Source organism: Prionailurus viverrinus, chromosome A1 (assembly GCF_022837055.1).
Source record: "Prionailurus viverrinus isolate Anna chromosome A1, UM_Priviv_1.0, whole genome shotgun sequence".
Lineage (NCBI taxonomy): Eukaryota > Metazoa > Chordata > Mammalia > Carnivora > Felidae > Prionailurus > Prionailurus viverrinus.
Genome location: NC_062561.1, coordinates 199,927,657 through 199,948,790, shown reverse-complemented (window position 1 = coordinate 199,948,790; position 21,134 = coordinate 199,927,657). Strand labels below are relative to the sequence as shown.

Here is a 21,134-nt window from a genome sequence, read left to right as displayed (position 1 = left end):
AATTTTGTATGGTGATAGAGGGTAACTAGACCTATCATAGTATCATTTCGTGATATATAAAAAATTTGAGTCACCATCTTGTACACCTGAAACTAATATAATACTGTATGTCAACTAGAGACACCTGGGTGGCTCAGTCAGTTAAGCTCTGACTTCAGCTCAGGTCATGATCTCGGAGTTCGTGGGTTTGAGCCCCCATTGAGCTCTGCGGTAACAGTGCAGAGCCTGCTTTGGATCCTCTGACTCCTTCTCTCTCTGCCCCTCCCCCACTCTCTCACTCAATACTGAATAAACATTAAACAAATTTTTAAAAATATTGGTATGTCAATTAAAGTTCAATATTTTTAAAGCCTTTGCTTTAAAGTCAAGGGGTCCAAAGAGCAATGGCTAACTTACAACACCATAATCACATGCTGTGGGATAGCTGTTTTATAGAATTCTGATCCAGCGAGCTAAACGCGTAAAATAAAGCTTTGGCAACAGACCTAAGTTTCAATCCCGGGCACTTTATGACCTACGTGACCTTGAGAAAGATACTTAACCTCTGAGACTCAATTTCTCCACTCTTAAAATGGAGATAAAATATAGGTAACTGCCTAAAAGTTGTGAGGATTTAATGACAATGCAGGGAACTCTCAGGTACTGGCTGTTCTTCATCTCTGCGCTGAAAGCTTTGTCAGGGACTTTGAGTATTTCAAAGACCATGCCTTTGACTTAGTCTGGAAAAGTGGAAGAATTCTTCTTCCACCACCAACACCACCTAGGATCTCAGAAAAATACTCAACTTTGTAATGACAACAATGCCCTTTTAAAAGTGTTGGCGAAATGAAATAAACTAAGCAAAAGGGTAAACTGAAGAGAGTGAAAAGACGAAATGGCTTTTGTCGATTGTTCTGTGGCTTTCACGTGTGACCCAAAATAGAATCAAAAGAATGTGTGGGCAGTCCAGTGAAAGCAGCCTGGCTTTGTGTGCCACTAAGCTCTATATTTTGTGCCATCTACGTGAAAGCAGGCGAGGGTATCGGAAACAGCTAAAGTGAGTGATTAACTATTACATTTCCTGGACACATTTCATTTGGCTGTGTGACTCCGGCGCCCACTTGCATTGGTGAAAACCACCCCTGCACTCCGTCAGGTGAACAAAAGCTTGTGTGTTACATAGTGGACACAAGACCACGTCTCCGTGTGACAGAGGCCCAGGCAACAGAAGCATAGGGTCACGTCACTTTGTAGCAGAAATAGCCACCCTGAGCACACGGCTGTCGAGAGGTAGAGTTCTCATTGTGTCAAAGTGGAATAACTGATAAGTTCTCGTAGGAAAAGGCTGTGTGGAAGAACTGCTTTTAATTTCAAACTCTTAGCCACTTGTTTTTATAAATGTTCTCCATGTAGCAGAATATGACTTTGATAATGTCTAGACCTCTAGATAAAATGTTCCAGAACACATACAAACCATCAAGATGATTGACCCCGCTTATCAAGGAAAAATAGCTATTTTGTCTCATATTTTCCGGACAAATTTAGAAAGGAGGAAAAGTAGCAAATGTTGCCGGTTCCATAACAGTACAGACTCTTACTCACTAATATTAAGTGAAAACTCAGTTTATACCCTTTTAAGAAGTATTAGATCCCTGATGTGATAACTCTTGGACAAGAAGACTGGAGGCTCAGATAACTCAGTCATGTCATAGCATGATTAACAATTTTATTTTTCTACAAGCATATACTTCAGTAAGTCAACCATTTATTTATGGTAAAAAAGGAAATTATAATAATACTGAAGCCATATGCAACTCTTATTCAAAATTAAGAAACTGAGGGGTGCCTGGGTAGCTCAATCAGTCAAGCCTCTGACTTCGGCTCAGGTCATGATCTCATGGTTTGTGAGTTCGAACCCCACACTGGGCTGTCTGCTGTCAGCATGGAGCCTGCTTTGGACCCTCTGTCCCCTCTCTCTCTGCCCCTCGCCCACTTGCACTCTCTCTCTTTCTCAAAAATAAATAAAAACCTTAAAAAAATTAAGAAATTGAATATTGCATTGTTTCTGTCAGCCCTAACATTCTTTTTTGAGAAGTAATTAACAGTTATTAAATGTTTGGTTATTATGACTGGTGGGAGAAAAAGTGGGCCTTTGTTTCTTTCCTGAAATCTCTCAAGAAAAGGCTGCAATCACTGAGTGTATAGAGGAATATCATTCACAGGTATGAGTGATAATGTTCACAGGGTATTTTATGGTACAAAGCAATAACAAAGTATTCCATTCTCAGGATATCAATGGTAATTTTATTTTTTTATTTACTTACTTTTTTTTTTTTTTAATATAATTTTCTGTCAAGTTACCTAACATAGAGTGTGCTCTTGGCTTCGGGAGTAGATTCCCACGATTCATCGCTTAAATACAACACCCAGTACACATCCCAACAAGCGCCCTCCCCAGTGCCCATTACCCATTTTCCCCCTCTCCCCTCCACCCCCATGGGCCCTCAGTTTATTCTCTGTATTTAAGGGTCTCCTTTGGTTTGCCTCCCTCTCTGAAACCAGTTTTTCCCCTTCCCTTCCCCCATGGTCTTCTGTTAAGTTTCTCAAATTTCAAAGGTAATTTTATGAAAAAGATTTGACATACCAGAATCCTAAACTTGATAAGTTACTCTCAAGATGTTTAAGAATTATATGAACCAATGAAACACATGTGACAACACAAGCCTGTTTTTACACAGGAAAGCCTCTGTTGAGGATTATTCTTATTACAGACAAAGGCCTTTGTCTTGAGTCTGGGATGAGATAGTTGGTCACTTTAAGGTGTGTTTATTTCTATTTTACAGGGATAGGAGAGTGGTAGTAATCTCCTCAAGTCTTACTTTTCCTTTGGTAGTTCTATTTGAGTTACTAAAATTTCCTGTTATTTTTTGTGTAGAATGCACCATAGGCTGCCGGTAAACAAAACTTTGTCTGAAATTCTAAAACAGAAATGGACACTGCTGGGTCAGGGGACCCCGAGGGAGGAAATGCTGTTTTGTATCACATCAAAAGCAATACGCTAAATTTTACAAAAGACTAAAACATCCCTTGCATTGAAGAAACAAAGAAGGGTAAGAATGACTTGTTTAAACGCGCAAGTTGATACTAAGTGATGTCCCAACCTTCACAAATCACAGATGTAACGCTTGAGAAAGAAACAGAAATCTGTTCACAGATGAACAAGATCCTACTTTTGTAAGGGACAATCCAGGCCATGGTGCATTTTTAGTAAATTAACAGATGTTTTTGATAAATCTGTAACTCATAAGGATTCATCATGCTCATTGTGTTTGACAAGCACGAAATTAAGCAAGTTAAATCAGTCCCAAGGAAAGAAAAATGCTGTGCGGGCAATCCATCAAATGATCAAAACCTAGAGTAGTCTCTTCAGGGGGCAAATGCTTATACTACTTGAATATACTTTTGCTCAGAAAAGATTTCAATCGGAAGAACCTCAGGTATAAGATTGTACGTGCAATTGTGACAGTATCAATCCCATACCTCATAAATAGGGTAGCTTAATACTTGATGCATAAATTTGCATCCGATTCCTAGGGGAAGACAATTCAATATTAAGATGTGCTGTGTAATGGGTGCTCTGACTTGCTGTCGTCTCACAAAAAGTCCTCTGATCCTAAGGGGATGCAGAATGTCTCGGATTCTGGAGACAAATTTCATGTAAGTTCAAACTCACATTCCACCTTTAATTGGCTGAATGATTTTGGACAAGTGATTTAACTTCTCCGTAGTAATCTCCTTAATCTCCTCATCTGTAAACTGCTGATAATAGAACCTACCTCCTTAGAATTACTTGGATTAAATTAGCTAATACATGTAAAGCCATACAGTACTGAGAATGGCATCTGGCACAGAGTGAGCACTCCAAGCAATTTTTGCATCTATAACAGTCAAGGATTACTTGGGTCCCAGCAGAAGGACAATTAAGGTCTAGACTATACAAAAAAAAAATGAAATACCATTGAGTCCTAAAATTCAAATGCTGCAAAAGAGTGGGGGGACATAGAAAGAAGGCCTTGAGATAGAGGACTTGGTTTAAAGGAGGGGATGAGACATTCTAAGTGACTGGAAAAGGCAGGACTGAGCATGGCCTTTAAGGAAGAACCAGCCTGACTGGAGTGGCAAAATAAGGTTGTGAGAGCACCCTGACCAGATAAGATGTGGCAGGTTGATAGAAGGTTTAAATTCCATTGCTGAGGAGATCAAGCTCTGAGAGGAACCTATTATAGTTTCCTCAGGGAATGTTGTAGAAATAGTATTTGTTTCTAGAAAACAGGACAGAATGTAGGGGAAGAGTCTAGAATCAGACAGCTCAGTGTAAAGGTATTGAGACCCACCTAGGAGTAAGTAGGTGAGGTTGGGGACCAGGGTAATAGGCATGAGTAGAGGAGGAAGGTAACTGCGAAGGCAAAACCAAGAGGTGGTTAAGCGATTAGATGTGGGGACAATGGACAGGGGAGACAAAGATGGCTCCAGAACTTTGGGGATGCCTCCATGGTCTAATATTGTATCTAGGTGAGATAAGGCAATATCAGGTAGATGTCAGAAGACACACTTATAACATACAAAGGGAGTTTAGGAGCAGGCCTTTCCCTACGTATCTGAAGTTTTCTAACTGCTACTGAGAGTGAGAAAAGAGGGTCAAGACTTCTGAGTATTATAAGAGTATGTCTTGGGCACTGGAGCACTACTCAATATAGTTGTTTGTCCTGAAGGACACACAACTCCTGAGTGCTGACACAAGGCGAGATGAGAGTTACAAATGGTGAACACTTTGAAGCTCTACTCCCATAACAGCTTTCAAGTACACAAGACAGTATTGTTAACTACCAGTAGTGTCTTAAAAGCTCACATTGAGTTTGGTAGGATCGATGAGTCCGGAGCAGATGAAGACAAGGGACGGCTGGGATTTCTAAGAGCTCCCTAACTGAATCATCCGTCTGCCTTAGGGTGCCAAAATGCAGGGTCCTGGGTTTGCAAGGTGTGGGACTGGAGTGTGAGGCGAGGCAGGTCCACATTGGAATGGCCTTGCTGTTAGGTCACCATCGGGGCCTGCCCCAAAGAGTCCATGGACCGAGGGAGAGCCACTCTACACATTTCTTGGACCCAGGGTCTTCCCATCCAATCTCCATTCTCCTTAGACCTGCTAAGTTAGTCTCCATTCTACACTGAACAATTATCTGGGGGGAAAAAAATCTTTAAAATGGACTAGTAGCGTGAACAGAGGGCATAGGCATGATGGCTGTCTCTGGGAGTGATTTCTCATTAAAGTAAATTTTAAAAATACCTTTCTGGTATCTTCTAAATGGTCTGCAGTTACTTTTATAACTTCTCCAGGAAGATATCATTTCAGCCAGGGCTATGGTTTAGGACACGATCAGATGCTTGGCACCAAAGTGGTGGCTTATTCACATTAAAAAAAAAAAAAAAAAAAAGTGCTCCATAATCATTGCACCTACACCCTCTAAGTTCTGATTTCTCCCCAGGACTCTTGGTTGCTATATTATTTTTAGTGTGTTCTGCCATTGAACAGATGTTTCCATATTAAGTCCTTGTCCCTGTCATCCTGTATGTTTTAGCACCAAAGGCGACTTTAAAAGCAAACCAAACTAAGCCTAAATAATACAACACAGGAAACACAGGGATGGTTGACTCCTTCATTCCACTCGCTGTGATTAAATATCTTGACCACAATCTCTCTCCAGCATCTTTAGCACAACGAATGAAAATCCTTGAGAGGTAATAAATGGGCTAGGCGAAACTCCCATACACTGAAGTTATCACAACAATTTTACAGAAGAGGCTGCCCTAAGGGTCTATTACATCCGTCTTTTAAAGTTGATGGAAAATTCTCACTGCCTATGTGTTATGGTAAAACAAAACGCAGGCCTGGAAAATGACTGACTTTAAAAATAACAACATACTTAAGAGTCCAGCTTGCAATCATTAGAGGTAGTACAGCTGGGGTCAGTTTATAGACTTCTGTTTTTAATTTGCATAAATAGTCTAGTGCTTGGCCAGAGCAGGCACGCAGCTGCCTCACCAGGCTGACTGACTTTTCAGTCACCCCGCAGACACCCAGAGGTGCTGAGATATGGGTCATGGCAGGTCTAAGAGTCATGATGAGGCTGAAAAGTGAGAGTCCTTCTACACTCCCACAAGGAAAACCCAGAACTTCTGACGATGTTTTCTCCACTTGGAGCTGACATTCTTTTGAGTTTGGCTAATGAAGAAGAAACTCCAAGTCCCACCTCAAGAACATTGTGTCATGATACTTACACCGCCCAGACTGACAGAAAGGTCTATGCTGCCTAGTTCCAAGGTGGAAAAACCAAAGCAGGTTCTTATCGTAAATCATACAGAGTGGTGGCAGTGCATGCTAAAGATTGAATGTTTGTGTTCCTCCCAAATATATATGTTGAAATTCTAAGGTCAATGTGATGGTGTTAGGAGGTGAGGCCTTTGAGAGGTGATTAGGTCCTGAGGGTGGAATCCTCATGAATGGGATTAGTGCCCTTATAAAAGAGGTCCCTTGCCCTTCTGCCATATGAAGACACAGCCTCCAGAATGTAAGAAATAAAATGTTTGTTGTTTAAGCCCCTCCCCGGTCTTATGGTACTTTGTTACAGCAGCCCAAAAAGGATTAAGGCAGTGCTCGATACCCTTCTAGGTGAAGGGGTCATGTTTCTATGGCACAGGACCAACCATTTATTCAATAAACATAGGACATTACTGAAGTCTAGGTTCTGGTATTGTTGCAAAGAGGGTGCAGGCTTCCCAGAGAATTTGTTGTCTTGCTTTTTAGAAATGAGATTATGCATTTAACAGTTTAACTTCAGGGGCACCTGGGTGGCTCAGTTGGTTGAGCATTTGACTCTTGATTTCAGTGCAGGTTGTGGGATCGAGCCACACGTTGGGCTCTGCACTGAATATGGAGCCTGCTTAAGATTCTCTCTCTCTCCCTCTGCCTCCCCTCCTGCTTGTACACCCTCTCTCTAAAATTAAAAAAAAAATTAAATAAATTTAACTTCATAGAATGAAAAATTAAGAGGAAGCCTACGATTGGAAGTCAAGTGACTGATAGAGAATTTCAGAAAAAAATAGAACAGATCAGAGTAGTTGGGGGTAGCATTACAGAAGTGGGACTTAATCCATCAAACACTCATTTAACAGATTCCATGAATTATACTTTCCAAGGACTCAGAGGTATAAAGAACTTATATGAGGGCCTGATTCTGATATCTTGATGCTTAGTTTTATCCGGTGAATAGTTGAACACAGCAGGAATGTACAGACTGAGGAGTGTCATATAACAGATACAATAAATGAGACCCTTTCAGTCACAGAACTTTAGATCTGGAAGAATCCTCAGAAATATCCTAACCCAACCTCCTCCTTTTATAGATAAGAAAACTGAGTTTGTCACTTGTCCAACTTATGCTGTTAAGTTTGAGACTAAGCTGGGATTCGGACCCTGTTATAGACCCTGAAGGATAGGCAAATGCCAGTAGAGGGAACAGTAAGGGCCCAGGGAGGGTTGATGTGCGGTTAGTAGGGACTAGCCCATTATAATAGCACCTTGCCTTCCCCTAGTGTCTGTTCTGATTGATGGGTGCCCCTGCTGACTCATTAACTATTCTGAATGTCACCCCTGGGCAAAGGCACATCTCATTTCCTGCTCAGCTATATCAGTGTAACAGAAGAAGTAGAGAGAGTTTTTAATAATGAAATACTAGGAAGCAATTAATCTCTTAGCACTGCAATCACGCATGACATAGCTCAGTTTTCTCTAAAGGTATCACAAATAGAGAATGAATGTACAAAAGAGATCCATATATTAAAAGGGTAAAGGACGTGGTTAAAGAACAAGCTACATCCAACACCACGATTCCATTTATTAAGTTCAAGAACAATGTTAGGTGAAGTATACACAGCTGGTGAAATTAATAAGGACAAAGCAGGTTTGGTTTTGGTTTGGGTTTTTTTGTTTGTTTGTTCGTTTTTGCCTTTTATGGTACTAAGTCTTTACTCAGGAAGAGGGGATGAGGTTGGAAAAGTGTAGAGACTCACAGGGAGTTTCTGGGACACACCAGTTTTCTATTTCTTTAATACTGGTAACTCCGCGAGCGTTCATTTAATAACTAGTCACTAGAGTACACATCTGGTGTATGCACTTTTCCATATGCTATATTTGGCACACACAAAAAAACAAAAAAACAAAAAACAAAAAATGAAAGCTAAAGCAGACCGAAGTTTGGTTTCTTTTTTGAAGCCTGGGAAAGTAACGTGGGCAGATCATCAGGTTCAATGAGCAGCTGCTTGAAGATGGAACAAAGGAGCTTGGGAACAAAGATGCTCAAATGGCGTCACAATTAAAATGTGGAGATTAGCTATCAGCACCCCTGTGTGGAGAATAGCCCTTGGCAGCCTCTCACTCCCACACAGAGTGGTGGCTGTCACAGCATTCTTCCTTAACAGCCCTACATTTCTAACACTCCCTGGAGATATGGCCCACGGAACTTCTAGGAAAAACACACAATAAGGATTTTGATAATAAATGGGCTGAGAAAGTTAAAAAAAAAAAAAAAGAATGAATCATTGATTTTTGAATCGATTTCGTTTTCCATTGTCTCATTTTCAAGTGTACTGTTCAGTGGCATTAAGTACATTCATAATGTTGTGCAACGATCACCACTATCCATTTGCAGAGGACGCATCGATTTTTGAACAGCAAAATGTGGGCACAGGATCTCAAATCTGCTATCCTTTTTGGACAAAGAACCAGGGAAGTTTTAGTGGTCTGTGTGCATCGGGAGGGAGACAGCAGTGGGGCGGCGGGTCCTAAGAGGACAGCCACAGCAAGTGTCCCCAGCTGCATGCTGGTGTGCACCTCGAATAGCCAGGCAAGGACACCACGCGATCACCTCGCGCAGTCCTTTCGCAGCGCTGCTGGTGCGCGCCGGGCCACTGGACTTGACGCACTGGTCCTAAAGAGAGGCTGCCCTGCAGCGGGGCCGTGTGAAGGAACTGCTGTGCCTGATGGTGGTTTGAGCCTTCCCAGACCTGCAACTCTTTGGGTTTGGGTTTGATTCCATAAAACTACTCTCTTGCTACATGATCTGCAAAGTTGGCATAATTTTGGAGCTGGAAGGAGCCCTAGAGATGACCTATTCAAACCCTCTCACTGTCCAGTTGCAAGAATCAAGAAGCCTGTGAGAGATGGCGCCGTGGAGGGAGCTCAGCGCTGCAAAATCCCGCAGCCGCTGCACTCATTTTAAAATTAAAGTGACTAAGTTCTTAAAACATTTTTCCTGTGCTTTATTTTGAGTAGCCAGAACCTCCCAGGAGTAATAAAAGCACAGTTACAAATCTCTAATCTGGCGGGGTGTTTTTTTTTCCCCTTTAATTTTACCACATGTGGACCCTGAAATTATAATAATAAGGAAAAGAACAGAACACAGTAACTCACAATAAAACACAATCTACCCCAGATGTTGATTGCAGATGGATTCACAAGCACAGTCTGAGAGCTTGTTCCAAAAGTGGGGAGATGCTGGGACCCTAGAATAGCAGCCACGGTCCTCAGGTAAAATGTCCCTATCTATACAGTTTATAACCAAGTCCATTGCTAATACTCAGAAATTATTTATATTTATGCCCTTTGTCCATTTTCGGCTTCTTCCCTTCTCCTCCTTTCCTTCCGTGGCCCATGTCCCCACATTTCTAATATTTCCTTCTCTCTAGTTCCCAGGAGCATCTCGCTAGCCCTTGGGTTTTCAGGACTTCCCATTAGAACATCTTGGCTAGGACTGTGTGTCTAAAAAAGCCTCTGACTCATAGGACTATTTTCTTGATTTTCTATTACCAGAATCCCTTAATATCTTTCTCAATTCCAAAGTGTCCTATATTGACTTCCCAAGATAAATTTATAATCTAATCATGGTTTATGAAAGAAGGACCACATTATGACTTTAGAGGGCCCTAGGCACTTTTACTTTGGTGGCCCCCTTCCTCCATACAAAAATATAAAAGATTATATTGTACAACTGCATTGAAAGAAAAAACAAATATAATCCAGCCTGGATTATTATTTTTCCCCCAAGAATTTTAAGAAAAATAAGAATGAAACATTTGTATGGGCTCCTGCATATATTGTCGGCCCTGGGCATTGCACCTGTGGTGCCTTATGCATAGCCGGCCCTGCCTGTTGGTGCTGCCCAAAGATTGCCTGGGTTACATCAGTATATCAGATTGTGTTGGGTTATCACTTAGGATACTTTTGGTTGTAAATAATGGGATAAAACTCAAATGGGAGCTTAAACAATAAGGGGAATTTATAGGCTAACAGAGCTGTTAAGTTCAGTCTGATGTGGCTTGGAGTCAGGCCCCTTCCTCTGTGAAACTTCCATTGTTCAGAAAAAGTCAGAGACCATGTCATAGACCTCGTTTTTTGCTTGTCCATTGGCCATTGCCCTCCCTGCCTACCTTACTATCAGAGCTCACCTCCATGATGGAAGGAGCTGAAAGTGCCAGACGAGCTTTCTCAGCCTCCCTGGAGGCTATGGTTTAGGTACCTGACCAAACTCTAGCCACTGCAACTTCAGTGGAAGCATGCTTCCGGGTTTCCTCCCCACTTCGATGTGCAAGAAGTTCCGACTCCTTCTGTCCTACTTTGGGATGTGTATAGGCTCCTGCAGCTCTCTTGATTCCATGAGAGGCCACATGGACCACACTTGGAAGGTGGCAGAGCAGAAAGATCCGATTTCAGGTTCTTGATGACATTGCTGAACTACATAACCAGCCCTGAAACTACCTACCTCTGAACATCTTTACTAAGTGAGATAATAAACTCTAATTGATGCAACTTTTAGTTGGGTCTTTTATTGCTTGCAGCTTCCTACAGATCATTAAAAAACAAGTAAACCCCAAATTTTCAGATCTTGACAAATATTATCAGGACAATAAATATGATGGAGGACTACTTCAAATTGATAATGCTAGAAGGACTCTCTAAAGTGACAGTTGAGCCTCATGGAGCCAGCCATACGAAGGTCTTGGAGGCGAGGTGCTTTAGCCAGAGCAAACAGTAGCTCTAAAAGTCCCAAGTGGCAATTATTAGAGGGAATCTGAAGAACAGAAACAAGTCCCTTGGCTGAAGTACAGTAAGGAAGGGGAGGGAGTACAACGTGAAGCCAGAGATGTTACAAGGCATTTTGCTTTTTTGCGAATGCCTTGACACAATGGTGTAATTTTGGTTCTGGGAAGCTGGGTGGAGGGGACATTTGAAAGATATCAAATGGCAAAATCTCATTTTGTAACCAGCTGCTTAGCGTACATATTCAATGTGGTAGCAACACCTGCCCATTTCCTTTATAAGTACCATCCTTCAGTGCCTAGGCTCCTCCTTTTCAGAGAACCATACTCCTCTCCCATGTGGTTACCACAGAAGCAGCTAGGTATTACAAAAGGACTCATCTTCCCGCCTATAGTTTACTGGACAGGGATGGCTACTTAATCTAAAAAGGCCTTTTTCCTGGGGATTTTGGAATTGGGGGCAGGAGATCAAGTTAGTGTCTTGCAAGTGGTTAAAGATGTAAGATTTAAAGCTTGAAAGATGTAGTCATATCTTGATCATATGGGAAAAAACATGGTTTTCCATCCTGAGAGAAGGAAGAAGGGAAAGACAAGCCCGATGGAATTCAAGTCCCAGGTTCTTGTAGGTTCCTAAAGCCCAGCCCTATCTTTCCCTTTCTCAGTTTGGTTATTCCATTTCTATACCCTGGTTTATTTCAGGGACCCTTTTAGGGAGAAGGGGAGATGTCAGTAATTGGAATCAAGAGTGAGATGGTAAAATAACAAATCTTAAAATATAGGATTAGCAGAGTAAAGCTGAGGTGGGGACCAGTAATGATTCAGGGATCCAGAGCTGAATGCCAATGTTTCTGGTTATATAGTAGAAAAGCAATGGATTGATTATCTATTGTCTCTTGAGGACCATGAGACTATAAAGATTTCAGTAGTGGGGTGCCTGGCTGGCTCAGTCCGTGGAGCATGAAACTCTTGATCTTGGTTGGGGTTGTGAGTTTAAATGCCACGTTAAGTATAGAGATTACTTAAGAATAAAATCTTAACAACAACAAAAAAAGATTTCAGTAGAAGTCAGTTTCCACCATTTATTTTGTTCTCTCTTTAAGAAAAGTAATTTCCAGGGGCGCCTGGGTGGCGCAGTCGGTTAAGCGTCCGACTTCAGCCAGGTCACGATCTCGTGGTCTGTGAGTTCGAGCCCCGCGTCAGGCTCTGGGCTGATGACTCAGAGCCTGGAGCCTGTTTCCGATTCTGTGTCTCCCTCTCTCTCTGCCCCTCCCCCGTTCATGCTCTGTCTCTCTCTGTCCCAAAAATAAATAAAAAAATAAAAAACGTTGAAAAAAAATTAAAAAATAAATAAATAAATAAAAATAAAAAAGAAAAAGAAAAAAGAAAAGTAATTTCCAGTTAAAGCTGGCTTACTTCCAAGTATATAGAGAACAACAGAGTCTGCTTTAAGAAAATACTTTTTTGCTTATAAGCAGTGATCTGTGACCACTAGCACTTGGATAATTGTCTTGCTAAATTGCACCAGCCAACTTCTTAACACTCTAAAACAGGGCACTAATTTGGCAATTTGGGGTAACCTGAAATCTTATCACTCTCCTTCCCTTGTTCCACCCCATCCTTAACTTTTGCAAATTTAGTACCACTGCCTGGCACATTCTCTTCTACTAGGAAGAAAAGTTCCCTTGCTTCTACTAACATTATCATAATTCTGGTTCTCCCCCACCTCTCAGTTTTGAGCTCACATCCTGAAACTTCCCTGTGAATTCAGATCTAGATTAGGTACTTCTGCTAAGTACTCGTGAAACACTGTGTTTCTCCTATCACATAGCATATAGCATTATAACTGCTTTTTAGTCTTTCTGTACTGCTAAACTCTAAGTTGAGAGCTGGGCACATAGCAGGTGTTTAATAACGACTCTTGTATGAATGAATGAATAGTTATAATGAATATTGAGATAATATATGTACAGCATCTGGCACATGAGCCATCAATACATTGTTTCTTGTTAGTTTTCTTTTGTGATTCATAAAATAACCCTAGAACCTGAGTTCAGCAGGGCATACTGCACTGCACTTCCGTGGGAACAGCTGCATAGGTGGAACTAGGGATCATGCTAACATGTAACAACCGTTCTAGCAGGTGCCTAATCCATTAGAACAGAAGAGCCTGGCCTTCTATGTGGGAGAGATGATCAATCTTGCTTGCCCCCATAACAGAGCATAAATTCACTTATTAATAACCTAAACATATGGTGACTATATCTATGAAGAATTAAAATTAAATTGAATATTCCAAGATAGAAAATTATTTACCAGGGATATTCTTAAGTACAATTTAAGTAGTTACATTGACACTATTTGTACTGATAAGATCTTACTTATAATATAAATAATCAATAACCCCTTTATATATAAGCAGTAATCATTAAAAACAACATTTCCAAACATATAAACCACAATAAAAACTAAGAATACATTTAAGGTATATGAAGCATAACTAAAAACTATGGAACTTTACTGAGGATCATAAAAATACTTGAATAAATGGAAAAATAGCATGTGCTTTTAAAGATTCTTCGGTAGTATAAGATGCTCATTCTCCTCAAATTGTTTTATAAACAGTGACATTTCAAATAAAGTACCAAAGATTTTTTTTTGGCAAAATTTTTGTTGAATAATAACATACATACAAAAAGTACATGTAACTCTACATCTCAACAAAATTTTAATTATTTTTAAATGGGTATAAGTTCAAAGTTTAACTGAAGTAAAAATGGAGGAAAACATCCCATAAAATTTCAGTTTAAAAAAATTTTTAATTTTGGAGCTGGCACTCTAACATAGAAATTAGCAGAAAAGAATAGAAAGCCAAAAAACAAGCTTGTGAGAACATGTACAAATAAATGTGGTAAATGTAGCATTTCAGATTGGTGAGTTCAGATTGGTGATAGCATCTTTTTAAAAAATGTTTATTTATTTTGAGAGAGAGAAAGAGCATGAGCAGGGCAGGGACAGAGAGAGAGAGATCAAGAGAGAGAGAGTCCCAAACAGGCTCTGTACTGCCAGTGCAGAGCCCTATATGGGGTTCAGTCTCAGGAACCATGAGATCACGACTGAGCTGAAACCAAGAGTCGGACGCTCAATTGACCGAGCCACCCAGGTGCCAACCCCCCCTTTTTTTTTTTAAAAAAATTTATTTATTTAATGATAGAACCTTTAATGGCGCTAGAATGATTGTGATATCAGTGTCTAACTAAACATTGGATTTAAAAAATAAATATGAATAAAATCAGAAAAGATCTAGAATAATATATAGCTTAAAATTTAGGATTTGTGGGGTACCTGGGTGGCTCTGACGGTGGAGTGTCCGACTTGGGCTCAGGTCATGATCTCATGGTTCCTGAGTTTGAGCCCCTCATTGGGCTCACTGTTGTCAGTACAGAGCCCACTTCAGATCCTCTGTCTCCCTCTCTCTCTGCCCCACCCCTGTTTACTCTCTCTCTCTCAAAAATAAATAAACATTTAAACATATTTAGGATTTGTAAGCATTCCACTAAAAATTGAAATCATAGTAAAAAATTAATAGATGTGTCTATATACATTTAATACTTTTCTGTGGTGACCACCATAAGTGACAGACAAATGACAGGTTAGGAAAGAGTGTTATCTGCTATCTTCATTCCCAGGCAGTGTCTTTGATAGGAACGAGGTGTGCTGTATTGATTGCATGTGCAGATCTTGGAGTCAGATTGCTTGGGTCTGAATATGAAATGGCCCACTTACAAGCTGTCTTAGGTTGGGTTCCCCGGAAGCTGTGGCTGAGAGGAAGGGTTTTATAAAAGTGACTTATCAAAGATGTTCTCTTCGGTGGAATCTGGAGGAATGAGGAAGCAGGCTAAGACAAGGGGCAGAATCTAGGCAAAGACGAGGTTTCAGGTGAAGCCTCACCTCAACTTGACATTATGGGAAGATCTGGAGCAAACGTACCACAGAATCTTCTGGCCTTAAAGCAAGCAGTCCGGGCCTTTGTATCTCCACTGCATCAGTCGGTCATTGTTTGCAGGCCATCCAGGCATTTGGGACAGGCTGAGGACAATTTTCCAGAGAAGGGTGCAACTCTGAATTGTTAGCCACCAAAGATCATGGCAGCCAAAAAATGAACGCACTAGGTGGGCAGGGGATTGAGGGATAGCATGAGTAGCATCTTCTAAAATAACTAAGTCATTCTGGTTAAGTTACTTAACTCTCTCATTATAAACTCATTTATAATGAAAACATATCTTTGATGCCATAGGGACTGTAGAGAAATGGTAAGGAATAGTATATGTCAGGAAATAGTCTAACAAAAACACTCAAACATTAGCATTCAGAGAGTTTTACAACTCTAAACATTCACTAATTGCAAAATAGGAAAATTACAAAGACTGTAATTTTGTCTGCAAAATGCAAGTACAATGAATAAGTGAAGAAATAGAATTGTCCAAAACATGGAAATATTTTCTCTCTCACTGTAACTATAGAAGTACAAGCTTAAAGCAAATTACTGTTCATTTCTTATCAAAGAGCCAAAATCAAAGATAACACTCAGTATTGGCAAGGTGTCTGTGTGGGAATAGAGGAAACTCTTGCATTCCTATTAAGAGTATAAAATGACTGATTGTGTTCTGGGGGGCATATGGGAAATCTATCTGAAGCTTTTAAATCATGTATACCTTCTATAATGGGCATTCTCATTTCCAAGAATTTATCTGCAGAAAATTTGGCCAAATACTTGAAAATACAAAGGTATATAATATTATTTTGGTATTGGAAAATTGGCATGAGCTAATAAAACAGAAAGGGATAATAGTGACAAAGCAGTTACTATAATGAATAATGGTATAAAAACACTTACTGAAAGGAAATTAAGTCCAAACTTTAGTCAAAAACACAAATTAAAAAATTGTTTTCAGACAAGATGATATAATTTTTAAAAACATTTGGAATTATATGCACTAGTGGTGATTATTTTTGTGAGAGGAGGTATTTTTATCTTCTTTGTGCTCATTTGTATTGCTCTGATCTTTCTACAGTGAACAAGTAACACAACAATAACTCATAAGTCTCAGTTTTCTCCTTAGGAACTCAAGCCTGAGGTACAAGCCTGTAGGTACAAAACTTATTTGAGGATTGCCATTAACCACGATTTCTAGTTATTTTTGATTTCTTGCTATTTATGCCAAGCATAGATTTGTAAGCAAATTCCTGGAACATATTTCAAGAAAGAATCAAGACCATCAGTTTCAAGCAAACAGATTTGTTAAACACATAGACACAAATCACTAGGAACAATGAATGCACATCTTTACCCAAAGAAGAGAAACAGAATCTTTTTTTTTTAAGTTTATTTGTTTTTAGAGAGAGAGAGAGGAGAGGAGCAGAGAGAGAGGGAGAAAGATAATTCCAAGCAGACGTGGAGCCCGATATAGGGCTTGAACCCATGAACTGTGAGATCATGACCTGAACCAAGACCAAGAGCCAGACGCTCAACCAACCGAGCCACCCAGGTGCCCCCAAAGAGAATCTGTTGTGTAAGTGTGATTGGTGAGAAAACTATTGTAGACTATTGCTTTAAAACTTGATTTACACTCATTCAAGGGATTACTTCTTCAGGATACTCATGTTATCCTGTATTTTTTTTTTTTATTTTTAATGTTTATTTTTGAAAGAGAGAGAGACAGAACATGAGTGGAGGTGGAGCAGAGAAAGAGGGAGACACAGAATCGGAAGCAGGCTGTCAGCACAGAGCCGGACTCGAGACTTAAACTCACGAGCTGTGAGATCATGACCTGAGCCAAAGCCGGATGCTTAACAGACTGAGTCACCCAGCTGCCCTTCATTTTATTCTGTCTTTAGGCTCGTTTCACATTTGGTCAATATAGCAAACTGTATCAATCAGAATCACAACAGAAAACAGATGGCACAAATGGGGTAACTGAAGGGAGGTTCAAAAGGGGCAGTTTACAAAGAAGTGGGCAAGGCTCAGGGCTAGCAATATCAGAGAGGGGTTGAAAGAGTAGGGAGGAGGAGCTGTTATTGGAACCTTGAGAAGGTCGGTTGAGAGACGCAGGGACTGAGTGGAACAAAAGTCACCATACCTCTCATGTAGGACAGCTGTGCCCCCTCCAAGTGTTGGCTCAGCATTTCAGGCAGCTTCAACCTCAGGGCACCTCCATACCAGCACAAGTGTCCACAGTCCCCAGGCCAGGGTAAGAGAGAGTGCAGAGAAGCCCACGCCAGCTCTTCAGTGCAGCTCACTGGAGGTGATGGGTCATGTCTGCTCGCATCTCGTTGGCCAAAGCAAGTCATGTGGCCTTGCCCAGCTACGAGGGGCTGGGGAAGAATCCTCATATGCACCTAAAAGGCAAGGAGAACTAGAAACATTGGTGAAACACACAGAGAGTAGTCCCTGCTCTTTTATATTATGCTTCATTCCTTTGTATGAGAGACAGGCTGTCACCCAACCTTGGGACATACTCTAAGCTGTGTGGTCTCACGGTAGCCACTAGTCACATGCCAGTGACTGAGCACCTAAATGTGACTTGAGATGTGCTGTACTTGTAAAATATACCTCAGATTTCAAAGACGCAGCACCAAAAGAAGAATGTAAGATAGCTTATTAATGACTTCTAATATTGATTATAGGTGGAAGGATAATACTTTTGAAATACTGGGTTAAATAAAAAACCATTATTATTTATTAATTTTATCTATTTTTACTTTAAAAAATTTTTTTTTAAGTTTATTTATTTCAAGAAAGAAAGTGTGGGTGGTGGGGTGGGGAAGAGGGAGAGGGAGAGACAGAGAATCCCAAGCAGGCTCCCCACTGCCAGCACAGAGCCCCACGTGGGTTTCAAACTCACGAAACTGTGAGATCACGACCAGAGCCAAAAATCAAAAGTTGGACACTTAACCGACTGAGCCACAGAGGTGCCCCATCTATTTTTATTTTTTAAAATGTGGTTTCTAGATAACTTTGTATGCAGCTTCTGTTTGTGGTTTGCATTATTTTGCTATTGAACTGTGCTGTTCTAGAGAGTTCTCTTGGTTCCCAGGAGGGTTTCTAATAGAGAGAAAGAATTACCAGCTTCTGCTAGAATTCTCCATAGGATGAATCATTGCTTTAATTACTCCTGTAGCTAAGTAGCTACCCAAGTGATAAGGTTTTCTTCTTTTATTTTAATGTCTAATTTAAATTTCTTTATAAAAATTCAGGATCAGTTTTTTTTTCTCTCCTCCATAAAGGCAAAGCACAGGTGGTTCATAGAGACCATTATTCCATGTAGAGTCTTTTTTATAAAACATATTTAAATGCCACTCAGTTTCATTAAAACAAAGGAGCCATTCAGCAAATGTGCTGCTTTTTTAGTTTCTTACTTTTTCATGGAAACTCATTTTGAAGACTTTGTCTACTTTTTTATTTGGAAAGAGAGTACAGAGAAAGTTGTTACCTTTACCTTTTCCTACATATCGAGAGCTGAAGTTGTTAGTTCTCAAATTTTCTTGGAAATATGGTCACACAGTAACTATTCTACAACCTGTGCCAGAGATGCCCCCTCCATCCCTTCGGTCCCCTCCCTTCCCCTAGACCCAGCTCTCTGCCCCGGAGGCTGACCTGCTCATCTACACTAAGTGGTCTGCAAGGGAGAGTTCTGGTAGAGACTAGAAGGGAGTGGAGCAGGGTCAGGGTATTTATTCACCTGCGAGGTAGCCTCTGGCTGTATATTTAGGGTTGAGTCAGGAAAAGGGCATCACTCTAAATAGAAGAGTTTAATACAGAAATTAGAGTACTGACTGAGTGCCACTGCTCCCTTTCATGACTGCAGGTTCTACTGCTCACTCTGCTCAGCCTTGTGGGTCTAGGAGTGGTGACAGCTTTGCTGTTCCTACTCTCAGGTGACTGCCCTATCCCTTGTGACTCCCTAATAGTCCCCTGAGTGCCCTTGAAGTGAGCATGCCATCTGCATTCTACAGCAACCGCAACACCAGGTACTCGGGCATCCTGTGGGAGGGCTACATCCAAACAAGAGGTCGTCGAGTGTCAGGACCCAGAGGGGCAACATTTTGAAGATATTTGCTCAAGTCTAGGAACATAAGATAGCTTTTCATATATTTATGCCTGATATTTTAAAAAGCCTTTACAATGTCTTGTGGGAACAACAAACTCTAATATGACTAAGGTAAGAAAGAAAGTTATCAGGATGCATTTTTATATGTTGTAGTTTTTTTCTTTGGCAAAGAAATGTCAATATTTGAACCACACATTAAGTTCTATACTCATCAGTTCTTGGTCTTCCAAGTATATCCTGTACTTCTTAAAAAAATTTTTTTAATGTTTATTTATTTTTGAGAGAGAGAGAGAGACAGAGTGCGAGGCGGGGGGGAGACACAGAATCTGAAGCAGGATCCAGGCTCTGAGCTGTAGGCACAGAGGCCGATGTGGGGCTCCAACTCACAAACCACGGGATCATGACCTGAGCCGAAGTCAGATGCTTAATCGACTAATCCACCCAGGCGCCCCTACTTGAACTTATTTTAGATGGGAGGTTGAAAAATTTACTTTGTTTCCCCACCTGTACAATGAAGAGTTTAAGACTATATGATCTTAAATATCCCTGTGCACTAACATTCTATAAGTCTATGATATTTCTGTCAAATTTGTGAAAGAGTTTTTTGGCTCAGGTGAGGTGAAGTTGCAACTGTTTTCAGTTGTCCTGCATCTGGGCTCACCCAACACCAGCCACCTCTACCATGCCTAAGTTTGACCCCAACGAGATCTAAGTTGTATACCTGAAGTGCACCAGTGGGGAAGTTGGTGCCATATCATTTGCCCTGGCCCAGTAGACTGGCTCCCAGGATCTGTCTCCAACAAAGGTTGGTGATGACTTTGCTAAGGCACCAATGATTGGAAGGGTCTGAGGATTACAATGAAAATGACCGTTCAGAACGTACAGGCCCAGATTGAAGTGGTCCTTTCTGCCTCTGCCCTCATTATCAAAGTCCTCAAGGAACCGCCAAGAGACAGAAAGCAGCACAAAAACATTAGGCACAGTGAAAATACCTCTTTTGATGAGCTTCTCAACATTGCCCGACAGATGCAGCACCGATCTTTAGCCAGAGAACTCTCTAGAACCATGAAAGAGATTCTGGGAACTGCTCAATCAGTGGGCTGCAATGTTGATGGCTGCCACCCTTATGACATCATAGATGACATCAACAGTGGTCCAGTATAATACCCAGCTAGTTAAGAACTACAAAGGAAAACATTTCAATAAAGGATCATTTGACAACCAAAGAAAAAGTTGTGGGATATATTGGTGAGGTGAATGTGCAGACTTCTCTGGAGTATTGGGATGACTATTTTGTGAAACAATTTCACTTTCCCACTTGACCAAGAAAATCAGAGAGAATTATTTTTACCAATGCCCTTGAAAGCAGGACATAAAAGAATGCATGGTACTAAGAGCACCAAGCTTGGATCAGAGGTCAACAAATAATGGCCCATGAGCCAAAGGAAACATGCCACCTGTTTTTGTAAAGTTTTATTGAAACACAAGCCATGCTGAGTTGTTTATGTATGGTCTATGGCTGCTTTCTCACTACCATGCAGAATTGAACTGTTGTAACAGAAATTATATCGGCCCACAAATCTTAAAATGGTTATTATCTGGCCCTTTGCAGAAAAAGTTCGCCAATCCCTGGCTTAAAATATGTAAGCAGCTCTCTTTAAGCAAAATTCCCCACCCGGGTTTTTTAGAAGTGACGTACCCGAGACCCTAATAGTGGGTGATTAAAGGTACAAATAAATGTCTATTTTGAAAGCACCTAAATTTTAACACTTGGTATGACACTTGAGAGGCAGCCTGGTAATCCTAGGATCTGATCCCAATTCCATTCTTTACAAGCTTAACAATCTAATGAGAGTTACCTAATTTTTCTTAATTCTAAAATCCCATGAGATAATA

At 40.7% G+C, this 21,134-nt stretch overlaps 1 pseudogene; it reads left to right on the top strand.

The window, feature by feature from the left end:
* Positions 1-19,123: 19,123 nt before the first annotated feature.
* Positions 19,124-20,402, top strand: LOC125164709 (60S ribosomal protein L12-like; annotated as a pseudogene).
* Positions 20,403-21,134: the final 732 nt, after the last annotated feature.